Here is a 25,211-nt window from a genome sequence, read left to right as displayed (position 1 = left end):
GCATGCATCCAGTCGGAATCACTGTGCCCTGGTACTAATCAGGACAAGATTACATACGCCTTTCCTTTATCCAGCCCTTTACGTGCCTGTCAGGAATGTCTCTGTGGCTATGGATCAAAAGGCAACCTTCCCAAACAGGTACCTAAGTAAAATGAAGTGGTCATAACCAGCTATGTTAACCAGCACAATTACAAGCATCAATACTCATTACAAAGCGCATAAGATTTCAAGGCTACATCAAATATACCTCGGCATAAGTAAGTTTAAATCAAATCTCTAATTTTCCATAAATTTTCTCTACATTTCTATAAATATTTCTGTATGTAATCATATCTTTTTTTTTTTAATTAATTAATTAATTTATTTTTGGTTGCATTGGGTCTTCGTTGCTGCGCATGGGCTTTCCCTAGTTGCGGCGAGCGGGGGCTACTCTTCATTGTGGTGCGCGGGCTTCTCGTTGCAGTGGCTTCTCGTTGCGGAGCACAGGCTCTAGGCGCGCGGGCTCAGTAGTTGTGGCTGACGGGCTCTAGAGCGCAGGCTCAGTAGTTGTGGTTCACGGGCTCTAGAGCGCAGGCTCAGCAGTTGTGGCGCACGGGCTTAGTTGCTCTGCGGCATGTGGGATCTTCCCGGACCAGGGCTCGAACCCGTGTTCCCTGCATTGGCAGGCGGATTCTCAACCACTGTGCCACCAGGGAAGCCCCCAATCATATCTATTTATATTAAGCTAAACATGAGTTCACACTGACGTCTCCAAAACTAGTCCATTATCATGTGGATTATTCTAGTCTCTCCCCTTGTGTAATAAAATACTCTACACATAATGGATTTTTAAATCCAAAGTTTTAACTTAAAATACTCCAAGTACCTTAGAAGAGCTTATGAGGAGACTCTATAGGGAGAAATGTCTATATATAGTCATTTGCCTGAATGATGCACTTCTGCTGACTAGGAAGATTACCTGCTTCAGCAGAGTATAACCCTTTTGGAAAGATATATGGTCAAATAATTCATCTCTGGTAATTAATTAAACCTGTTGATTATTCTTGCACATTAGTGGTTCTTAAACCTAGAAATCCATCCGAATCAACTTGTGCGTTAAAGAAACAAAAAGAGCAAAGCAAAGCAAAGCATTCTGCCCCAAAATGACTGAAACAGATTTTCACTCCAGGGAATGGTCAGACCCTGGACCCTACTGAAAAACTCTATGTCTATCAACTTGACAACTTAGGCGAAATTTACAGGTCCGTCGAAAGACACAAATTACCAAATCTCACAGAAGGAGAAATAGATAATCTGAATAGGACTATAGTACTAAAGAAATTTAATCAAAAATCTTCCAAGTAAGAAACAACTAGGCTCAGATGGTATCACTGTTGAATTCTACCAAACATTTAAGGAAGAAATTATACCAATTCTCTGCAATCAGTTCCAGAAAACAGAAGCGGAGGGAATGCTCATACTATGAAACCAGCATTACTCTAAGCCAAGTTAAAGACATTACGTGAAAGAAAAACTACAGACCAATGATCTTTTATGAACACAGTTGCAAAACTCCTCAACAAATGTTAACAAATCAAATCCAACAATGTGTAAGAGAATCATACACCACAAGTGGGGTTTAATGCAGGAATGCAAGATTAGTTCAACCTTCATAAATCAATTCATGTAATTCATTATATAGAATAAGTAAAGCCATGTGATTGATGACTATGTTTAGTACTTTGGTTGTGGTGATGATATCACAGATGTACGCATATGTCCAAACTCATCACGTTGTATACATTAAATGTGTGCGATTTTTTGTATATCAATTTTACCTCAATAAAGCTTAAAAAAAAGAAAAGGAAAACCATGTGATTGTATCAATAGGTATGGAAAAAGCATTTGACAAAATCCAACATCTATTCATGATCAAAACTCTCAGCAAACTGTAGATGGAGGAGAACTTCCTCAACTTGACAAAAAACTTGTGTTAGTAAAGAAAAGAAAGAAAAGAAAAAAAGAAGTGAAAAGTAAGTGCTGACCAGGCAAAATTGGATGAAATGGTTAATAAAGTTTTAAGATGTTGACGTATTATTGATGTTAAGGGTGATTTGAATTATTGCACATGAACTGACATTGAATCATGAGAAATAGCATTTGTATTGTTAGCTTACTTCAACAGTTTGGTTCTAGAAATATTTCGTTGTTATATTATCTTTGCATCTTGGCAACTGATGTTGAATGAGGAACAAAGGTATCAAGTCAGATAAGAAGACTGTTCATCTCTTCCTTAATCTTAATTTATGTGAATAACTTCTGGCAATCTCAATGTTGGGAGTTCCCATTGTTATAGAAGTGTTGCAAAATAAAACCAGAAAAAAAGTTTCAAATGGTTTGAGAGTTACTTTATTATAATCTCAAGAAGTTGTTCATTTGGAATGTTTATATAAAACTAATATGAGGGGTCAAAAGCTAACTTTTTTTTCTTTCTTTCTTTCTTTCTTCCTTTCTTTCCTTCCTTCTTTCTTTTTCTTTCTTTCCTTCCTTCCTTCTTTCCTTCCTTCTTTCCTTCTTTCTTTCCTTCCTTCTTTCCTTCTTTCCTTCTTTCTTTCTTTCTTTCTTTCTTTCTTTCTTTCTTTCTTTCTTTCTTTCTTTCTTTCTTTCTTTCTTTCTTTCTTTCTTTCATCAGAGATAAAAAAAAGAATTTGTTGGAGAGGTGAGAAAGATTCAGATGGTGTTTCCTTTACTTCAACCCTTTGACCCATGAGAAAGGGAGACTCTCCTAACTCTCTATTCACACCTTTTTGGCTTTTTCCCAAAGTAAGAGGGGTTGACAATTTACTTCTGAAACTAATATTCCTTGGACAGTTCTTCGCTAGGGGGAGGGATTATTATACCATGGAGCTTTCTCTCTTACTTCCTGTTCCCACACACTAAACTCACAAGCACAGGGCCACCTCTTTCAAAAGCACATGCAGTGTTCTTTTTTCTTCCTTCCTCATCCATGAATAATTGCAAGTATGGTCCATCAGAAGACACAATGAATCTAAATCCAAATGTCACATAGACTTCTTATAGTAAAGCACATTCTCCAATCCCAGTTGTTATCAGGACTTTACCTTTGCACATATTGGGATTTCACATTATAGCCCACGAGTCAGAGCCCTCTGACTTGTGGAATAACAGTTTAACCTGTATTTCTACAATATATGCTCATTTTTATTCTGAAAATAAGCATATGGTTTTTAGTCAAATTGTGTTTAGTGAAACTTACCAAATCTGTCCTTTCTACTTTTTCTGATAATTCTCTGGACATAATCTTGGGGTGATGACTTCCTGTCTTCTATAGAATGTATATAGCAAGCTCAGTCTGACAGGAGTATATGCGTAAAGCCCAAATGAAATGTTGAAATGTTATTCTTCAAAAGTTAAAGGCTACACAGTACTAAGTAACAAGGCTATAGCCTGTAAATGATTTTTTGGATACTGCTTCTGTAAAATCTGATCACTTTTTGATAACACTTTACTGAGGTAAGTATTTGAGATGAGACTTGTAGGAATGATAAAGCAGAAAAAAAAACATTTAAAAATATTTTACTAAAGGAAGTCGTAATTAGGCAGAAAGCAGACAGTAGGGGTTTCTAGTTTTAATTCTGCCATTATCTTAGGTGGCTTTAGGAAATGCACCATGGTCAGTTTACTCGTCTATAAAGAGGAAAAAGGGGATGATATGAGGACATCATTGATCTCTGAAATCTGACTAACTAGGTTTTTATGAGACGAAAGCCTCAAGCACTTTAACATTTTTGGAATGTTTAACTGCTTGATGTTATCTCCGTATGAGGGAAGGGGATTTATAGGGGAACTTCTCTGTACAACATTGTAGTATTTTACTAATTTCTGTATTTCCTTATTGCTTTTATAATTTTTAAATGAACTTTATATTTTTAAAGGTTGCTGAGCACAAGTTTGTCTTAGAATCTTTTGAAATGAATCAAGTGTTTCTCCATTATCCCGAATTATCTAGAAATATCTCCAAGTATTTTTGTGACATATAGTACAGTATTCCTCACACCCTATCAGAGCTTGGTACACACTATGAAGATGAAAATTGCGTGGAGCAGCTGGCCTCCTCAGTGTTTCCTCTGTTAGGAAGGAATGTGGTTGGTTGTTTTGCCCTCTACCACCTAGTCTAATAAACTGTTTAGAACAAAAGATAACAGGAACGTTTTACTTTTTTTTAATAGACTTTATTTCTTAGAGTAGTTTCAGGTTCACAAAAAATTGAACAGATGGTACAGAGACTTCCCATATACTACCTCTCCACACATATTATAGCCTCCCCCATTATCAACCATTATCTCCGACCAGAGTGGTGCATTTGCTACCACTGATGAACCTACATGGACACAGCATAATCACCCAAATCCAGAGTTTACATTAGGGTTCACTCTTGGTGGTGTACATTCTATGGATTTGGACGAATGTAGAATGACACGTATCCACAATTATAGATTCATATGGAGTAATTTCACTGCTCTAAAATCCTCTGTGCTCTACCTATTCATCCCTCCATCCTCCCTAACCCCTGAAAACTACTGATACTTTTACCATCTCCACAGTTTTGCCTTTTCCAGAATGTCATGTAGTTGCAATCATATTGTGTGTAGCCTTTTCAAATTGGCTTCTTTCACTGAGTCACATGCATCTAAGTTTCCTCTATGTCTTTTCATAGAATTGAAAATTCCTAATCAAGAATCTTGAAATTTTCTTCTTGACTTTCTTTTTTAAATTAAATTTTCTTTTAAGGTAGCAAAGATCACAATTCTAAGTTGTTAGCATCAGTGGTTTTATCTAACTTGTAATGGATGTATATGTGATCGAAACAAATGTGATTATGTTTTTTTTTTTAAAAAATGCTGGCAGTAGCAAAATGAATGAAATGATCCTCACCTCTGAGATTTATAGTTTACCTAGTTATCTTATTTATTTTGTTAGATGACTGAGTCTCTACATACATTTCTAGATATTGATTGGGTATAAAGGTAAAGAATTTTCATTGAATCCAAGGATGGCATTCTGAAAACACTGTAATGATTTTCTTTCTTGAAGTACTCAAAGTAAAGTATATAATACAAAATAAACATATTAAAAAAATGTCTTGGGCTTCCCTGGTGGTGCTGTGGTTAAGAAGCCACCTGCGAATGCAGGGGACACGAGTTCGGGCCCTGGTCCAGGAAGATCCCACATGCCACGGAGCAACTAAGCCCATGCTCCACAACTACTGAGCCTGCGCTCTAGAGCCCGCAAGCCACAACTACTGAGCCCACGTACCACAGGTACTGAAGCTCGCATGCCTAGAGCCCGTGCTCCACAACAAAGAAGCCTGTGCACCGCAACAAAGTGTAGCTCCTGCTCGCCACAACTAGAGAAAGCCCGTGTACAGCAATGAAGACCCAATGCAGCCAAAAAAAAAAAAGTCTCCCCTCTTGCTCCTATCACAGTGCAGAGCAGAGAGACAAAGGCTCCCCTCCTTGCCTTTATCTGGAACTCAGGCTCTCTCCCACTATGACTCTGCTCTCTAGATTCTCAAAAGCCTATCTATGGGGAAAAGATGTGGAGCTCTCACCAAGGCTTTAGAGCCGGGTGATCTCCATCTCTACATTCCCAGAAATCTAATCATGTGATTCATACTCTCTAAAGTTTGAGAACAATAGTCCTTACTTTGTGTTATATACTGAATTGCATCCCCTACAAAATTCATAAGTTGAGGGCTTAATATTTATGTTATCTGTGTTTGGGCATAGGACCATAAGGAGGTAATTAAGGTTAATTGAGGTCATAAGGGTGTGGCCCTAATCCAATAGGACTGGTGTCCTTATAAGAAGAGGAAGAGACACCAGGGATGTGTGCAGACAGATGTGCAAGCCAAGGAGATAGAGCTCAGGAGAAACCAAACCTGCTGACACCTTGATCTTGAACTTCCAACCTCTAGAACTATGAGAATAAATTTCGTTATTTAAGCCACCCAGTATGTCACTGTATTTTGTTATGACAGCCTTAACAGACTAATCTGCTTTGTTACACCAATCACTCAGAAACCTATGTATCATCCTCTTAAAATTCTTTGCACTACTCTTTGTATATTTCATAAATTCATATCTTTCCTTGAATCCCCATTATCACCACCCCATTTATGGGTCTTATTCCATATCTCTCCTATATATAACCTGACACTCTGCCAATTAATGCCAGGTTGCCAGAAGGTTCTTTTGAAAATGTATCAATATATAGTCATGCTACCTTATAGCCTGAAACCCTCCAATGGCTACTCAGGTTTTTAGGTAAAACCCAAGTAATCAAGTATAGATAGTGTAACCTCATGATCAAATACAGGTTTATCCACCTAATATCTTCTGTCACTTCCACAAATGGCCCCTGTGTCAGTCCCATAAAACTGCCTGAGAGTCCCTGAACACTATGACTATTTTTGACCTTCTAGCTGTTATTTCACCAGGGAAAACTCTCTCTGAACTTCTGTACTTGATTAGTTATTACTGGTCCCAAGGCTCAGCTTAGGTTAAATTCACTGGAACATTATGTTAGATTTGCATTTCTCCTCCTAAATTTCTGATTTAGATCTCCTTCCTTTGAACTTTGGCAGTAAACCCTAACACTTACCATTTGGTGGTTTTATCTGCCTTTCTCACTTGACTGTGGCCTTTATAAGGGCAGGGGTTCTATCTATCAGAATAAACAATGAATAAATTTTTTTTTCAGGCATGCTCAGTGAATCCAAGATCATATATTTGTGTATCTATGGCTTTCAATCGAATGGCAAAAGTTCACGACACAAATGGAAATGAAGCTCCCGCACATTATAGGGATAAATCAGTTCAAATGTCCAGCATTTTTATTCAGGTTATCTTTAGCTGGATTTCAAAACCGCAAAAAGATATTTATCACCACCTGCTTTCCTTGTAGCATAACAATTCGTGTTTATGTTGGAAGTCGCTCTATCATTTCTTTGAAGAAGCTAAATTCATTTACCCATCTCGTTAGACAACTCCATGAATGGAGAAGTAGGACTGTGTGGTCTATGTGATTTCTTTTAAGAAAGTGGTGTGTTTTGTTCAGCATTACATCCACTGCCACCCACTAGGGCTAACCGCAATCCTACAGTGATAAAGATTTCTAGACCACCCGGGTTTAGTAGTTACGCTCAACTCTTTTAGACAAGGCAGACATGGAAAGGAGAAATCAGTGAACCAAGTATGAGGAATTATTTCAAAGGAACAAATATTAGAAACAGGTGTGAGATACTACCTAGGGAGAATAAAGCATTAATTCATTCTACCTGGCAGTGGACCATGCTATATTTCCTGAAGAATTAGCTGCCTGAAAACATTTTGATAAAGGAGTTAATTATAAATGTTCCTGTTTTTATTCATTTAAAGCCAAATTTTCAAACCATAAAAAGTGCATTAAAGACTTTTAGACAATTAGGAAGCTGCAGAAAGCATTTGATTCTCCATCTATTTCACAGTTAAATCATATTCTCTGAGCATAAGCTTATGTGAAACAATTTTTTATTATATGGAAAGCTTATAGTCTATGTTTTATACTCTTCTTATGGTTCAAATCTTATAGCAAAATGTATAACACAATGTACATAGTACCTAATGTTTAGTTTTATGAATTTTTTATCCACTGCCTCATTCTTGAAAGGATTTGAGGTTGTGGCATTGAATAAGTTGCTTGTTGAATACCTTAGTTTTAATTGCATCACATACCATTTAAATATTTAATTTATTATATGGGAGAAATGCACTTATTTTGCCAAAAAAATTAATTATCGATTAAATAATTACTTGTTCGATAAGAACATAGCAGTTATAATCTCATAATGTCAGTAAAACATTAATCACTGTAAATATTTACATCAGAAATATTTACATCTCTATGGCTCCTCTCACAATTCCTTCTAGTGATCTATTAGCAAATGTTTGCTTCCCTTCATTGCAACTTTGGACTTTCCTGATTTAAAAGTCTTCTAAGTTCCCAAGAAAGGAATGCTTCCACCAGGAGATACAGAAATGGTTTCATAAAACTGAAGGCTGTTTTATGAAACCACCTGTCTACTTTGTGCTTTTCATAATATTGAACCAAACATTTTACAAACTAGATTACTTGAATGGCTGGGGTGATATGTACTGGACACCGGACATTGAGTTGCTGCTGCAGATGGTGTGATAAGATGGAATCACATAAAGTGTGAAAGGTACAAAATTTGGCATGCCGGATTGAAATTTTGTACCTTAATTCAGTAAGCTTCGAGGACCTAGAAAATGATTTTGTCATTAGAGCCAATATAACCTCAAATTGCTTAATTCTTAATCTTTACAGAAGCTTCTTGGAGATGACAGCAAGAAAGTCTTTAGTTAGAATGTCAAAATGTTCAGGATACAATACTAACAGAAATAATTTTCTATCAATGCCTGTGTATAATCCAACTATACATACACACACACACACACACACACACACACACACACACACACACACAAACAAAGCCTTTTGTTGATGCCCCCAAATGGCCTAAGAGTGTTATGGATATACTGCTTTCTGTAGAATATCTGTGACACTGACCTGGACGATGGTTTGCCCTCCAACATATAAATTGGACTTTAACCGAACTGGTTGACAAGTTTAATTATCATAGATCAGGAAACGCTGTTAACTCAGTAGGTTTTCTCCTCTTTTTTAATCTTTTGCCCAAAGACACAATTTTTTGTGGATCCCTGAAGGTGAAGGAAATTCTTGCATTCCAGCTGTCTTAAAACTGAGGAGGTTTCCCGAAATCGACTTCATTCCACCAGCCAGACATCTAAAAACTATGTCCATACAATGTTTGCTTGTAGATTTCTTGTTTGCACCCCAAACCCCCAAATTATAGGTAGATTTTTCTCAGGTTTTGAGAGATCTAAAGAAATCAGAGCTTCTTTATTCTTGCTGCTAACCTCTTCTCCCCTTTCTCCTCTCTGCTATTTCTCTTCCTGAGAGCATCCTTTGGCAGCCTCTTCCTTCAGGTGCTCTTCTAGCTGCCTCTCGTGCTAAGTGGCATGAATGCCGCTCTGCACTCGTGACCCCAGCCATCAAAGGCAGTCATGAATGAAATCGATGTTGTTCTGATCACTTGCTCCGTCATTCTTGCTTTCTAGACCCTGACACTTCCTGGAGACCAGCACCTACGTTTGTAGCTAAGGTGGGGTCAGGATGTAGATTCTCACTGTATTTGTGATGACAGTTTTTAAGCTTTATTTTAGAGCATTCTTTGTACACCTTGCTGTCTTGTGCATGCTTTGCTGGGCTGTTTCCTGGGAGGAGAGCAAGGGTCTATTTTTGTTGTAGGTTGACAAGAAGAGTTGAGTAGGAAAATGATAGTAGGGACACTGACTCTGCTTGGGACCATGGACATAAATGTATCTCCATACAACTATTCACTTATTTATACTGCCCAAAACAATTATACGTTTTAAGGAAAGCCTGGGAAATGCAGACAAATATTTCAAAACAGGTTGTATCTTCATCCTCTGGCCTAATGTTTTAAAATGTCACAATGGTATCTCTCACATAAGAGAGCATAAGTAGAATAAAAACCAGTCAAGACAACCTGCCTCTGTCAGCTTTCAGAAATATGAAAAATGACTTATTTGCTGGTGAAATTTTTATTTTCTTTTCATATGTGGTTTGACATTCCTAAAGAGACTCTGGGAATATTCCCTTAATAATAGGAAATATAAATTACCTGCTTTGTATCCATAAATCAACTTTATTATTATATCTGAGCCGTATTCATCTCTGGGGCAAAATGTAAAGCAAGACACTAATCACTCAATTATTACAGATTTTAAAGTTTGTTTAATAGAATATGACTTCTTATTTTTTTCAGTTATATATATACAATATATGTATATATATAATATATATAGTATACATTACAACTCTCTTATACATTCTAAAATGTGATACAGTGAATTGCCTTAACTGACCACTCAGATCTCAGTGATTTAGGGGCCTGTTAATGCACCTTAATTCTGAATATTCTCTACAATCATATTTCAAGATTAATTTAGTATGAAATTAAGGAAAAAACTCGATTAGAAAGACAACTATAGAATTTCTGCTTGCTAGTAGACGTCATTATTCAAAAAGCTGACCGTGTTCAGACTAATTTCTTAAATTTCATGTTCTCATGAATAAGGACAATTGTTAAAAAAGAAAATTATCCTGAATGTAACTTTTACTCAGAATGACCAGACAAGGGATAGCCACATATCAGCCTGATTAAACTGCCAAATGTTCATTGTTATCCCCGTAGGGAAGCCTTCTGCCTCTTCGTCCAAGCAGAATCAATTATTTCCTTTGCTAAGTCCCCTCAGAAATTTGTATGTCCTGCTTTTGAATTACATAGACTCCAGATATCTGTAGCCCATGTCCATGCAATGTGTGTGTGTTGTTTCTTGTCTATTCTTAAAGCCCACAATTGTACATAGGTTGTGAAAGATGGAAGTGGGTCAGTTTCTTTTTCTCATTATTTACATCTCTTATCTTAGGACCTTTGAATTTGCTTTTCTCTCTGCTTGCAACAATCGTACCTCAGAGAACCAAACTGCTTGTTCTCTAATTTCCTTCAGCCTTTGCCCAAATATTACTTTACCAGGGAGACCTTCTCTGACCATTCTACTTTAAATATTAAACCCTTCCTTAAGTATAATTTTCACAGGATAAAATCATGCAAATAAAAATGAATATGTATAAAAAATGTCATTTCACTCATTGATGAGGGAACTGATAAGATGTTTGCACAACTTCAAAGGAGAATCTCAGTACATGTATAAATGTGTGTATGTCTGTGTGCGTATACATACACATATGCATACCGTCAGAAATGCTGAAATGAAGTTGCTAATGAGCAAGGGAAATGTAGAATATTGCACATAAAGTTTTTAAAATAATATTCAACCAACGTCTTTATCTCCTATAGCTACTTTCTCATTCCTTAATTATCTTGTGACCTTCCCCCATTGAAAGGGAGGCATTCATTCCTTCAGAATACCCCTGACACAAAGAAGTTGCTTTGAGTTTTAAAATAAGTAGAGTTTTTTGAGTTCTTAGGAAAATCATAGCCTAAAAGTAAGTACTTTTGATTTGTAAAAGTCAGACTTTGTTGAATGGAGGAAAGGTTTTTTCTTGAAATCCTGAAAGCCACACCTGGAATTCTGGAGCATAGGTTTTCACAAAGAGTTGTAGAGGAGGAAGGTTGAGTTATAAGACCGTGACTTCCTAAAAAACAGAGGAGAGCCCTTAGGACTAGGTGAGTTGAGAGAGGGAGTAGAGTTGAGGACTTGGATCTTCTCTCTTAGATTTGAAAGCCCAGGGAGTAGGATTGGATTTTCCATCAACTAAGTCACCTAGTCCACACTTCCAGTTACATAGCGAGCACACTGGGATAGGTTCAAGTGAGTTAAGAACATCGAGTTCAATGTTACTCTTTCGTGAGTGAAGCCCGGGAAGCGTGCAAACCTTCCATTTACATGGCATTCCCTGGAACACTGAGCAAGGGCACCAAAGGCACTGAGGCACAGGTAGGAGGGAGGGTGTCCATGTGGGTGGGCCTGAGGCCAGCCTTCCAGGCACTACATGCTCCACAGAGGTGGCAAAGAGAACAACTGAATACCTGCTTTCCTAAGTGGGGGTGAGAATCTATGAAAGGATTTAATAATTAAAAGAGTGATAGAGAAGGAGTCATACAATTACAATTAATCTAACGTTTTTCCTCGTCTCTTATCTTCTCTGAAACTTGCAATAACATCTCTGTTTCATCCAGAAGGTATTTTTGTGTAACCCCACCTAATTTTAACCCTGCCTTTATTTAGGATTCCTTAACATTTCTGTACATAGTTTTTTTTCACTATTCTCTAGTGAACCCTACTCTGTTAATATGTTGCTTGGTAAATATGCCCCTTAGTTATTTCGTGGATGTATTTCTTGCCCTTTCTTTTTGATTATAAGCTTCATGAAGAAAGGAATAGTGCTTTACTTTCCTCACGTGTTGTTCCTTTGGTATGTAGTTAAATCTAATAGACATTTAATGCAGAGTACCATCCAAAATAAATTATATTTAAGGCAGAAATGTACTTTGAGAACTTCTATAATGAAAGCCATTCATATTTATTTGAGTACTAAAGAAGGGTTGGTCCTCTGTTAGCTTTATTTTAACAATTATTTTAAATATAACTTTAAAAAATAATACAGGATTATTGAAACAAAGTTCAAATATTATGAATGAGTACAAAGTTAGATTTATTCTTAATAACCACTCCTTACTTAGTAATTTGGTATATGTTCCAATTTTTTCTCTTTTATTTCTTTTCTTTTCTTTCCTCCCTCCCTTCCTTCCTTCCTTTCTTTCTTTTTCTTTCTTTCTTTCTTTCTTTCTTTCTTTCTTTCTTTCTTTCTTTCTTTCTTTCTTCTTTCTTTCTTCTTTCTTTCTTTCTCTCTCTCTCTTTCTTTCTCTCTCTCTCTTTCTTTCTTTCTCTCTCTTTCTTTCTTTCTTTCTCTTTTTCCTCAGTGTCATCACTGCCTTTATTTTTATTGTGGTAAAATATATACAGTGTAAAATTTGCCATCAAAACCATCTTTAGGTATACAATTCAATGGCATTAATTACATTTACAATGTTGTGCAAACATCATTACTCTGTATTTCCAAAATTTTTCGCTTATTTAAATACTATTCCTGCTGTCCTGCTGCTTGCTTTTTTGCTTGCCCTGTAAAATCTCATTGGATGAAAACTTCATCTCCAGGTACTCTCTTAGTTCAGTTTCATAAAGAGGTGACAAAACTGGGAATTAATATTTTATTTTTAATAATGTGTTTACTTACCATGTTCCTTGGATCCTTGAAAATGAGTGAAAAATCGGTTGGAATTATATTTTTTCAGAGAATGAAAAAAGAAACATTTTATAATTGAATAACAACTTTTTACTTGTTTCTATGCTTGGAACACATTATTTAGAAGCTCTTTATCACTTTTCTAAAAACTCTGTTTTCATAGAATAAGAGAATCACAGAATCCCTGGTTGCAAATGACCCCAATGATCATCTGGCCCACTCATTCAGGGTCAGAATCCACCAGGTCACTGTGGCTCTTTGAACGTCTCTAGTTATAGGGAATATATTACTATATAACCTTCCAAGGAAGCCCTTTCTTTTTCAAGGTATCCAAAAATTAGTTCTTTCTTTTCTTTTCCTACCTGGAATTATTATATATTGGGTTTATTTTAAATCTCAGTGTCTTATTAGGCAAATACCATCCTTTTCAAATGATACTTGAATATAATCATCGTCTCTCTCCCGAATATTCATTTTTCCTAAGATAAACCCCCCAATTACTTCAGCAGTTCTTGATATCCTGTGGTCTCATGTTCCTTCACCAACCTGGTGATTTTCTCTGAGTTATATTTCCACTGAACCATTTTCTTCTTAAAGTGCAATGCTTGGAACTGAAGATAATGTTCAGATAACTTCTAAATGCTTTCAAGGAGAGCAAAAATTTATTTTGTATGTTTTACTTCAAACTCCTAATTCGTTACAGAATAATTTTATGGTAGAGATTTAAGATTTAGATTGAATTCACTACTAACACAATATGGGTACCTCCTTTAATAATTTATTTCAGACTTGACTTTGTGACAATGGAGTCTTTCTAGTTTAGAAAGAACCGAAAATTCAGGTAAGGTGATCACACTGTGATATAGTCAAAGTCGAAACACATACCTCCCAATCTTGCTGTCTTATGTAGAGCCACCAGCTTTTCTTACAGCATCAAAGGAGACACTGAAATGTGAGGCACAGATATTAAGCTGTCAAATGTTTTCATGTGTTGCTTGTCATTTCTGTAACTTCGCTGGAAGGAGTAACGTGGGAGTGTGAGAATTCATACTCCAAAGCTGGTCTTTTAGCAACATATAGCAGAAGGGGAGAGGAAGACTAGTTCTGATAATGTAAGTGAGAATTCTAGTGTTAATGCCTTTCTCTTATCCATCTTGAGATGTCACTTTTTTTAACGTGAAGATAGTAAAATAGCACTTGTAACGACCAGGGCCGAAGTCATTATGGACCAGAGATAGAATATCTTCAGACCTGAAATTTATTACTGTAGGCGTCAGTCTTTACTAATTCACGTCGAACTTGGATTGTGGACATTTGTCTTTCCTTCCACTTTTTAGTAATATATACATAAATATTCAGGACTCACTTTGTCAAAATTATTATTAATATTGAAGCTTTAAAAATTACATTTTAGTAGAAAAACATTAACAAATCTCATGTATGGTATTTTTTTCGTGTATGGCATTTTGAGTTAACATTTTGAATCCTTCATCACCATAATTTCCAAGTTAACTACATTGGGAGGTTAGATTTGACATAAATACACCACCACGTGTAAAATAGATAGCTAGTGGGAACCTGCAGTATAGCACAGGGAGCTCAGCTCGGCGCTCTACGATGACCTAGAGGGGTAGGTCTAAGGGAGGGAGGGAGGTCTAAGAGGGAGGGGATATGGGGATATATGTATACATGTAGCTGATTCACATCTTTGTACAGCAGAAACTAACACAACATTGTAAAGCAATTATACTCCAATAAAAAAAAAGAACAAAAAAACCATGTTATTTGAGTTAATAATCTTTTATTATGGTGAAAGAAAAGTTCTTGGGAGAACCACATGTTTTCCCTCCATTGGGAGAATAAACTCAAAAAATGAATTAACTTAGAGTTAATAGAGAAATTTTAGAGCTAGAGAAAAACCTTAAAAGTCACCTAGTCCAAACTCTCAACTATATAGTGAATAAGTAGGGGCACAATAATCTCATGACTTGTCCAAGCTCAAACTTGGAAACAGAACCGAGGTCTTACGTTACCTAATATAGTAAATCTTGTTAGTCACTGTAGTAATGTAGTAGCCTTTTGTAAGATTGGAAGACAGAGGAGAATTAAAGATGTTTAAATAATCGACACACTGAACATAAAAACACAAAGCACGGAATCATCTTTACATTTAAAGGATAAACTAATCTTTTATTTCAAGAATTTCTCAACTAAATAGGATGTGGCACAGAGGAAAGAGCATGGACTTTGTAATTATACAGAGAGAGAAAGTTACCCTTGTCTTGCCATTTTTCAGTTATGGGCCAATTATTTAAGCTTTCTGAGCTTCAGTTTTCCTGGTACTACTACTACTTCCCTAAGTAACTGAGAAGATTAAATTAGATAATGAGTTGAAAACAGCCCAGCAGAATGGTAACGTGTAGTAGGTACTCCATAAACAATATCTCCAATTGTTTTAGTTTATTCACAATCAATTGGTAAAATTCACTTTGGCTAATTTTTTTTTTTTTTTTTGCAGTCCTCTCACTGTTGTGGCCTCTCCCGTTGCGGAGCACAGGCTCCGGACGCGCAGGCTCAGCGGCCATGGCTCACGGGCCCAGCCGCTCCGCGGCATGTGGGATCTTCCCGGACCGGGGCACGAACCCGTGTCCCCTGCATCGGCAGGCGGACTCTCAACCACTGCGCCACCAGGGAAGCCCATAATTCAGTTTTCATGTCTGCTTCTTAGTGGATCTGACTTAATGTAAATGATCTAGAAACAAAAATCTAGGTGCTAAGGTTGCCAATTGGTACTGGTGAGTCATTGCTTCCAGGCTTTTTCTGTGGCTAGAGCTAGGAAATATACTTTTCAGAAAATATGGGCTTATATTTCTATTTCCAATTTGCGTTTAATAATATAGTTTAATTTTTAAATGTCTTTGAATTTCTTTTCTGTTACTTTGCAAATCAGGATTCATAATAACATTAGGGTATTTACTTATTTGCTTTATCCTATAATATAGCTGAAATCTCTTCAGAATTACAATACCAATAGCACTACTGTCACTAAACATAGAGTCAAGTTTAAGATTTCCTTACAATTATTTTTGTCCTCAGAATATATCCCACCAGGAATTTACAGAGTACTATATTCAAAAGTTACTTACACTAACCCTTTTCCATAAGTTGATGTTGACAATATTGTATACATCTAGGTTCATTTTTTGTTTTTTTCAGTTTGTGTTCCGTTTTAGAGCTTGTGTTTTCTTCTTGATTTTTCTCTTGTTCCTTTGATGTTTGTCACTTTATGTTTGATATCATATACTTTGTGGTGTGCTGTAAAATGTGACTTAATTCTTTAAAAGTGAGAGGACATTTTAATTAAACTGGAATTTACTCTGATAATAATAAACTCTGTAGTAGGTTGACTTCTTACTATTGACTCATAATGTTCTAACCAGCAAAATTATTTTGCATTAATAATGTACACTTACAAAGCTCTATGTCTAAGAGAGCCTTGGGCATGAGACTTTGAGAAATCTTATGGGAGGATAGTGTAGTATCAAGGAAAGAAGGGTGAAGTACATGAAAAAGATACAAATGCCCAGAATTCATAAATTAAATAAATTTAAAATCACTGGGTACCTATTTGCCAGGTCCCATGCTAAAGATAAAACAATGCACTCTCCATCACTTCAGCTTTTAAGAAGTTCACAGTCTGGTAGGGAGAGAGGCAATTTCAATACAGTGTGATTAGTGCTGTGGCAGGATGAGAACCAGTCTTAGAGAAGGTGGTACCTGTCAGTGAGTGGGCATTGCCAGATAAGAGTGAAAATGGAAGGTGTCGGGGAGAAAGAAAAGTGAAGTTGTAGGTGTTACGATGAAGAAGAGGCAGGACCTTCTGGGAAGAAGACAGAGTTTTGCCATGTGAGTGAATCTGGACTTTAACTTGAAGGCACAGGGCAGAGAGAATGACAAACCCACAAAGAACCTGAGAAGATAATAAGAAAACTTGGAGCGCAAGGTGTCTCTAAATTCAAAAGAGAGACAGAGTGGCCAAGAGTATCAAACATCTGAGAAGGGCGAAGTAAGATTAAAGACTATCGAGTGTCCGTTGGCTATAGCAACAGAGAGATTGCTGATAACCTTGACGAGTGATGTTGTGTAGAGTGATGGGAAGCGAAGCTGGTTTGCAAGAAGTGGAGGAGTGAATGGGAGGTGAGAAAGTGGATGAAAAAGGCAGTAGCTGAAAAGGAAGGTGCAGTCAGGAGAGGGGTTTTTTGTTTGTTTGCTCAGTTTGTTTTTAATTTAGAGAGTTTGAAGATGTTTTTGTGTTGGTTGCGTGAAACCAATAGAAAAGGAGAGAGAGGCTGGGGTAAAGGAGAGCAGGTTGGAAGGAGTAAAAAAAAAAACCAAGCATAGAAGGATGGGAGCATCTTCAGCAGGATGAAGGTGGGAACCCCTTCTGATACAGAGAAGCTGGAAAGGATGGGTAGGGATGCCAGGTAGTTTGTAGATGGCATGAAAAGAAACTGAAGTCTTACCTCTCTAATGGATCCCATTTTCTTTGCGAAGTAGGAGTTGAGACCCTGAGTTTAGGGTCTGGCAAACAGTAGGTGTTCAATAAATATTTCATTATGAAGAAATAAGTAAGTAAAAACTTAAATGTGGGAGAGAGGCAGATGGTTGGGTAGTAAATTCTAGCAAAGTTATACAAGGTTATGAAAGAACAGCTTTGGAGAAAAGGGGAATTTCCCGGGACAGGAGAGGATGGTAACTGAAAGCCCAGTTAAGATAGGTCCCCCATGAGCCAGCAGACAAACTCATCTGAGAGAAGTTTGTGTGATGGTTTTTCAGCTGCTCCCAGCAACCTTGGGCTTGGGGTTTCGCAAGCATCTGCCATTCTGGGAGATAACATTAGCTAGTTTGGAACCATGGTCTGGGGGTATCTGTAGCTGAATGGAGAATGGAGGTGAATATCCTTGGAGATCAAGGAGCTGGTTTTCTGGGCTATCATATGTGCTGTCAGTGATGATGTTATCGGCCAGGACGACGACAGAACGTGGGTGGAAAGACACACAATGCAGCAGGTACTGAAGTCTTTGATGCAGGCTGTACATGGAGAGTGTGAGGTGGCAGTTGGGAAACTGATCAGCTGATGGAAATCATCCTGCAAATTACGAACACTTGTAGTTGATTTTTAAAATCCAAAAGTCTAAACATTCAAATCTTGGTACATATCAGAAAATAAATAGTCACATATAAACTGGCATACAATTAGCCTTTTAAGTCCTTTTCACAAATTTGTTCTCTAGTTGCTATTGCTCATTGATCTGAAAAATTAGAATTAGGAAAAAAGAGCCTCTGAAAGTCGAGTGAAATATTTGTTTTCTGCAAAAAGCCAGGGTGAAGTGGCTTTATTTGGAGACAAGGTGCAGCTTTAGGGCATCGCACGTTCATATAAGCGAAGTACAATGAAGATACATTTGCACCCGTTGCTGATGGTGAGAACGTCTCTCCAAAGAAGCAACTGCTTAAAGAGCCCGTGCTTTCTCTTTTACCTGTTTCTGAGTCCACTCTGAAACATGGTTGATTTCCTTATGTTTGGAAGTGGTTCCTACCACAAGAAAGTGTGTGCTTACCAAACAATAAGAATCCGGAAGTCACCTCTGCCTGGTTGAAATTTGTGAAGGTTACGAACAAAATCTTGGGAAGCATGCGATGAAGTTGGTACATTTTCTTATGGTTTTATCAATAGAAAGTGTAAGGGAGAAGGAGATGAAAAGAATAAAGACTGGTTAGGGTAGGGAAAAGGGGATTTATAAGACCTAGAAATATTGAGGCCAGGAGTGAAATAGAAATGAATTTGCTGTAGTGGGAAGGAAATTAGATTCCTGAATTCAAATCTTAGCTGTGATACATCCCGCCCATGAGAACTTGAAAAAGTTATATAACTTTTCTCTGAGCCTCAGTTTCCTCAATCTGTGAAGTAGGCATAATAATGCCAAACGAATAGGGTGACGGTGAAGATAAAAGCAAGTGCCTTTAGGTAAAGGGCCCACCACAAGCCTGACAGATTGGAGGTACTCATGAGGGGTTTTCTCCAGTCTAGGAATGTTGTTGTTTTTTTAAAAATTTTTATTGGAGTATAGTTGATTTACAATGTTGTGTTAGTTTTGGGTGTACAACAAAGTGAATCAGTTATACATATATCCACTATTTTTTAGATTATTTCCCATATATGTCATTACAGAGTATTGAGTAGAGTTCCTTGTGCTATACAGTAGGTCCTTCTTAGTTATCTATTTTATATATAGTAGTGTGTATATGTCAATTTGCAGCAACACGGATAGACCTAGAGATTGTCATACTGAATGAAGTAAGTCAGACAGAGAAAGACAAACATCATAAGATATCGCTTATATGTGGAATCTTAAAAAAAGGTACAAATGAACTTACCTACAGAACAGGAGTAGAGTTATAGATGTAGAAAACAAACTTATGGTTAGCAGGGGGTAAGCGGGGGGAGGGATAAATTGGGAGACTGGGATTGACATATATACACTTCTCTAGGAATGTTTTAAGTTCGTTGAAAGTCTACTAACTTTTCATTGACAACTAGGTAGCTGCTATGTTTTAACCATGTTTTGATTTTGGTTAAACTTGATCAATTTTCTGTGAGGAAAGACCATTGACAATTATGGCAGCAGGTATAGCAACCTGAGGAGGGTGACTTCCTATTTTCGGATGCTGCGTATACAGCAGCAGCAGCCCCAATCAGCCCCGGGAGGCCCGTGGTACCAATAAAGAGGTGGAACCCAACCCCAATCCAAAGGGCTCTGCTTTCTCATTCCACCACTACCTGATCAGTCAGTGCACATTCCTGCCCAATCTCATTGGAGATTTGAATTCACATTGTTTGCTAAACCTGATGCTTGGCCAAAGAGGTACTTAGTGGCATTTATGAAAGAACTAAAGATCAAATGACACAACCTTGCCAAAGCATCATTATCTTTCTGTTGAGTGATAGTTTAAGCCTTGCTGTGCTTCTGTGAAGAGCGCAGTCTCTGCGCTGGACTCGCTTAAGATGACCATGTTTGAAGATGATGAATAATGTCTGGAAAGTGCTACATACGCTGCCTTCCAACAGCAGGGGAAGGGGGTTTACTTTACAGTTGGACTCGTCATTGATAGCAAGCCTCCGCACATGGGATGTTCCAGGAAAACCTTCCATTTCTTAAAATGGAAAAAAAGCTTCCATTTCTTAAAATGTCACTGAATCACTTATACTTTTATGCTTTGTTATATTTATTTTATACAGAGGAAAAAAATTGAAGTTATATATCTTTGAAACCTCGCAGGGAGGAAAAATAATCAGGTATTTGATATCATTTGTATTTCTCCATTTAGGCTTTTAAAAATATTGAAATGCATATCCGAAGACATTCAACTTTAATAATGTTGATGAAGTAAATCACTTGCTTCGAAATAGATAAAAATTTAAAAAACTACGGACCCAACAATTTCTGCTGAATTTCAGACCGCTTGTTTACAGGAAATATTTTCATGTCAGAAATGAGAAAAGACCTTTCCGAGCTCACATCTTAGAATCTTCTCTTCATCTTGACTTATATTTTGCAAAAATTTAATGTGTCTACCATGTTCCAAACACTGTGATAAGTATATAAAAGACAAAAATGAATAGGCAATAATCTCTGATCCCCAAGTTTATATTCTGTTGTAGGAATAAATACATGCAGGAACAAGTTAAAATTCAGGAAGAAATAGATTTGAGTTATGTACACAGCATTAAAGAGAGAAAATTCTTAATTTCACCTGAGGAAATCAAGGAAGTCATCCTGGAGGAGGTGAAATTTGAAGCAAAATTTTAAGGATATGAGTCAGATAAGTTTATGACTCATAAGGTTGAGTCAGATGAGTATGCGTTGGTGGGTAGTGAAGAGAGGACGGCATTGTGGGTAGAGGGGGGAAAATATCCAGAGTGTTTGTGGTTTTGAGAATACCAAGTAGTTAAAAAAGGCTATAATGAAATTTAATTGTGACTGAGAAATGGAAGGGGAGTGTGAACCTGAGGTAAGACTAACCAATAATTTTCTAAGTCCTTAACTCTTAATTGACTGGTCATTTATGGTGACCAGCAGAGGGGCTTCTCTGGGTGTAGAGGTGTCCAAGGGAGACCTCTTGGTCAAGAAAAATACATGTTCTTTCTACCGTAGATACGTGGGCAGCCCCCTTTTATTTTAGCAGAAATTGACACAGAGGTTGCTATACTTAAAATCCTTATGAACTCTTTTGTGCTTTCATTTTCACTTTCTCGGGCCCAGCCGCTCTGCGGCATGTGGGATCTTCCTGGGATCTTCCTGGACCGGGGCAGGCGGACTCTCAACCACCACGCCACCAGGGAAGCCCTCATTTTTACTTTTCTAGTAACGGATTAGGACGTTTTCTAGGTGAAGAACTAGTTCTCCACTGCATTTCCTTAGAAATACAGTTTTCCTTTGTCTTGATGATTAGAGAATATGGAGGACATGTCATGGGTATTTTTGTGAATCATATCAATGCTGAATTAGCATCGTCCTGTATTATTTATGGGTGGCTATCATGCACTCATCCCTTTCAACCACAAAGTAAACAAACAAATAAATAAATAAACAAATAAAGGAGTTAACCTTTATTATTTACAGTCTACCCAAAAATTTGCTAAGAGTTTTATATGTAGTATTTCATTCAAGTCTCACTATTACCTGATTTTAAAATTATTATTACACATAGTTACAATATGTAATAATAATAATTATTATTACTCTTATTTTACAATGGGGAAATTTAAGCGTAGACAAATTGAGTACATGGCCAATGTCACAAAGCTGGTATGTGCCAAAGCTAGGATTAGAACCCGAGTTTTCTAACTCCAGAACCCACTCTAACTCCGGTCCTAACCATTAAGTGGTATGGAGTTTTACTGTCACTTCTAGATGCAAAGATAGCTACAAGGCTTGAATTGCTTCCCATTGCAATTTCATAACCAATGACCGAGGCTGGAACTCATTTCCAGGTTGTCTGACTCTTAATGCTATTTGCATGCTATACCACCAAGTGCATGAACAAAAAAGGAACAAACAAACCCACAATTAAACTAAGTCCCTCCCCAAAATATTCGACATGTATTATATTTCCCTGAGTTCTATCAGTGATGGACCTTGTTATAAATAAATAAATTCTAATAAACAAATTCTAACATAATAAGATAATGATACTCTTTAAGAACATAATACCATGCTAAACTTACTCAAAATCCTTCCTTTGTTTTGCTACTTAGGATCTTTATTCTTAATGACGTCTTAATATCCAACTACATTCCTTTTTAGAAGATTTGTACGGTGACAACTCAAAAAGCAAATCTTTAGTGCAGATATTAGGCATAAAAATGATATATTTAAAGATGGGTCAATTTACTAGTACATTCCTTATTGGGGATATTGTAAATAAGAAAGACATCTAAACAATTTTAGTCATAGGGAAAACAGCAAAATAAAGAATACAGAAGAATAGTAAATCATATTTAGAGACTTATAAATTAGATATGACTGTCAGCCCACTGTCGTTCTATAGAGCTGATTTAGGTGGGTAGTACTGATCATCAGTGATTATGCCTGGCATTTAAGACCCCAGTCTGCTTCTGTTTTAAAAAGACCTTCAGGATTAGAACATTAAAAAAAATATATTAACCATAGATAAGACTTATGCAGTGCTTACTATATGCCAGGTACTATTGCAAGAATTTTACAATATTAATTTACTTAATCCTCTTAAGAACTTTATAAGGTACTGTTTTGACACGTATCTTACAGATGAGGAAACTGAAACAGAGAAGTTATGCAGCTTGATCAAAAACCACATAGCTTGTAAGTGATGGAGTTGGGATTTGAACACAATAATTTGGTTCTAGATTCTTAGCCATTACACTTTTTTCCCCCTATAAACGGCAGTGTGTTTAGAAATACTAGTTTTAACTTTGGATAACTTGATCAGGCAAGCTAAGGAAATAAAGTACACTTTCTTGCTTCTAAATAGAAATACTAAATAGAATTTCATTCAAAAAAACACATAATGTTGAAGTTCTAGTAAAACGTGAAGACTCTCAATGTATAGTTTGATCATAAAATATTAGTTTGAGCATTGGCAATACTTAGGGATATTTAGACACTCTTTTTGACGTTGGTCCTTATAAAGAAATGCCATAAATAAGAAGCGGACTTAAAATTTACACGTTTGCAACTCAGGTATGCAGAAATGTAACATTCTCAACCAGTTTGTACCAATGACAGAAAAGACTATATCTAGTCACTTAAATTAAATCCATCTCTTTCAATTTAAAGCCATTTATTTCCCACTTACTTTCTCAATAACTTCAGTACTCTCCTCTCAAGGGCTTTCCTTTCTCCTTTATGGAGAAAGAAGAAAAGTTGGGAAACATTGTGATAGTTGCTAAGAGTTGTCTGTCTTGTAATCTCTGTTGCTACTGAGATGTGTCTCCCATTTGGGCTTTGCTGTTGGCCTCTGTTTTTTTTTTTTTTTTTTTTTTGCGGTATGTGGGCCTCTCGCTGTTGTGGCCTCTCCCGTTGCGGAGCACAGGCTCCGGATGTGCAGGCTCAGCGGCCACAGCTCACGGGCCCAGCCGCTCCGCGGCATGTGGGATCTTCCCGGACCGGGGCACGAACCCGTGTCCCCTGCATCGGCAGGCGGACTCCCAATCACTGCACCACCAGGGAAGCCCTGGCCTCTGTTTATGCAGCATCTGCGATTGTACTAGGACTCACGTGTTCTTGGGAGCTACATCCTTCACTGATATTTGTGCTTCCATTCTCGGCCCCTGGTCCTGTGGTCCAGATCTTCTGTGCCTTCCTTGTCTTAACTCCACCATCTCTCAATCCAAGGCCACTGTCATCACCTTCTTGGCTCCTGCTAGAGCATGAAGGAGTTCTGGATCTTCTCCATGGCACAAATAGATAGAGGGAACTAAGGGCACTGTCTCCATCCCTCTCTCTATTGGACTCTTAAAGGGAAGCCCGGCCCCATGGAAATCAGTATGGGAATGTGAGTGGTAGGACTTGTCAGTGCCCATTAGAAGAGCTCCGTTCCAGGATCGTTGGATATTTGTTGAAAATGTTTTTTCAAGTTTGTCATTCGTCTATCTTTGCTTGTTGCTGTCTCTGTTCCCTCCACTATGTGATGTCTATTCTTTACTCAAATATGCTTCTTGCCTTCCTTGGAAACACGTCTTTTTGTCTCAGAGTCTTTTATTGAGAGAGAGTTATATATATATATATATATATATATATATATATATATATATATATATGTTAAGAATAGAAACTCGGGCTTCCCGGTGGCACAGCGATTGAGTGCCCGCCTGCCAATGCAGGGGACGTGGGTTCGAGCCCTGGTCCGGGAAGATCCCACATGCCGCGGAGCAGCTGGGCCCGTGCACCACTGCTGCTGAGCCTGTGCTCTGGAGCCTGTGAGCCACAACTGCTGAGCCCGTGTGCCACAACTACTGAGCCCGCGTGTCACAACTACTGAAGCCCGCGTGCCTAGAGCCCGTGCTCCACAACAAAAGAAGCCACCGCAATGAGAAGACTGTGCACCACAAGGAAGAGTAGCCCCCACTTGCTGCAACTAGAGAAAGCCCGCGAGCAGCAATGAGGACCCAGTGCAGCCAAAAATAAGTAAATAAAATAAACAAATTTATATTAAAAAAAAGAATAGAAACTCTATGCTATACAGTACGTTCTCATTAGTTATCTATTTTATAGGTAGTATCAATAGTGTATATATGCCAATCCCAATCTCCCAGTTCCTCCCATCCCCCTTTCCCCCTTGGTATCCATACATTTGTTCTCTACGTCTGTCTCTACTTCTGCTTTGCAAATAAGGTCAACTATACCACTTTTTCTAGATTCCACATATATGTGTTAATATACGATATTTGTTTTTCTCTTTCTGACTTACTTCACTCTGTATGACACTCTCTAGGTCCATCCACATCTCTACAAATGAGCCAATTTCGTTCCTTTTTATGTCTACTTAGTCCACTGTGGTGACCTAAATGGGAAGGAAATCCAAAAAAGAGGGGATATATGTATATGTATAGCTGATTCATCTTGTTGTACAGCAGAAACTAACACAACACTGTAAAGCAACTATACTCCAATCAAAATTAATTAAAAAATAAAAGAATAGAAACTCTAGATCCAGGCTGCCAGTGTTCC

Source organism: Phocoena phocoena, chromosome 18 (genome assembly GCF_963924675.1).
Source record: "Phocoena phocoena chromosome 18, mPhoPho1.1, whole genome shotgun sequence".
NCBI lineage: Eukaryota > Metazoa > Chordata > Mammalia > Artiodactyla > Phocoenidae > Phocoena > Phocoena phocoena.
This window is presented reverse-complemented; position numbering follows the sequence as displayed.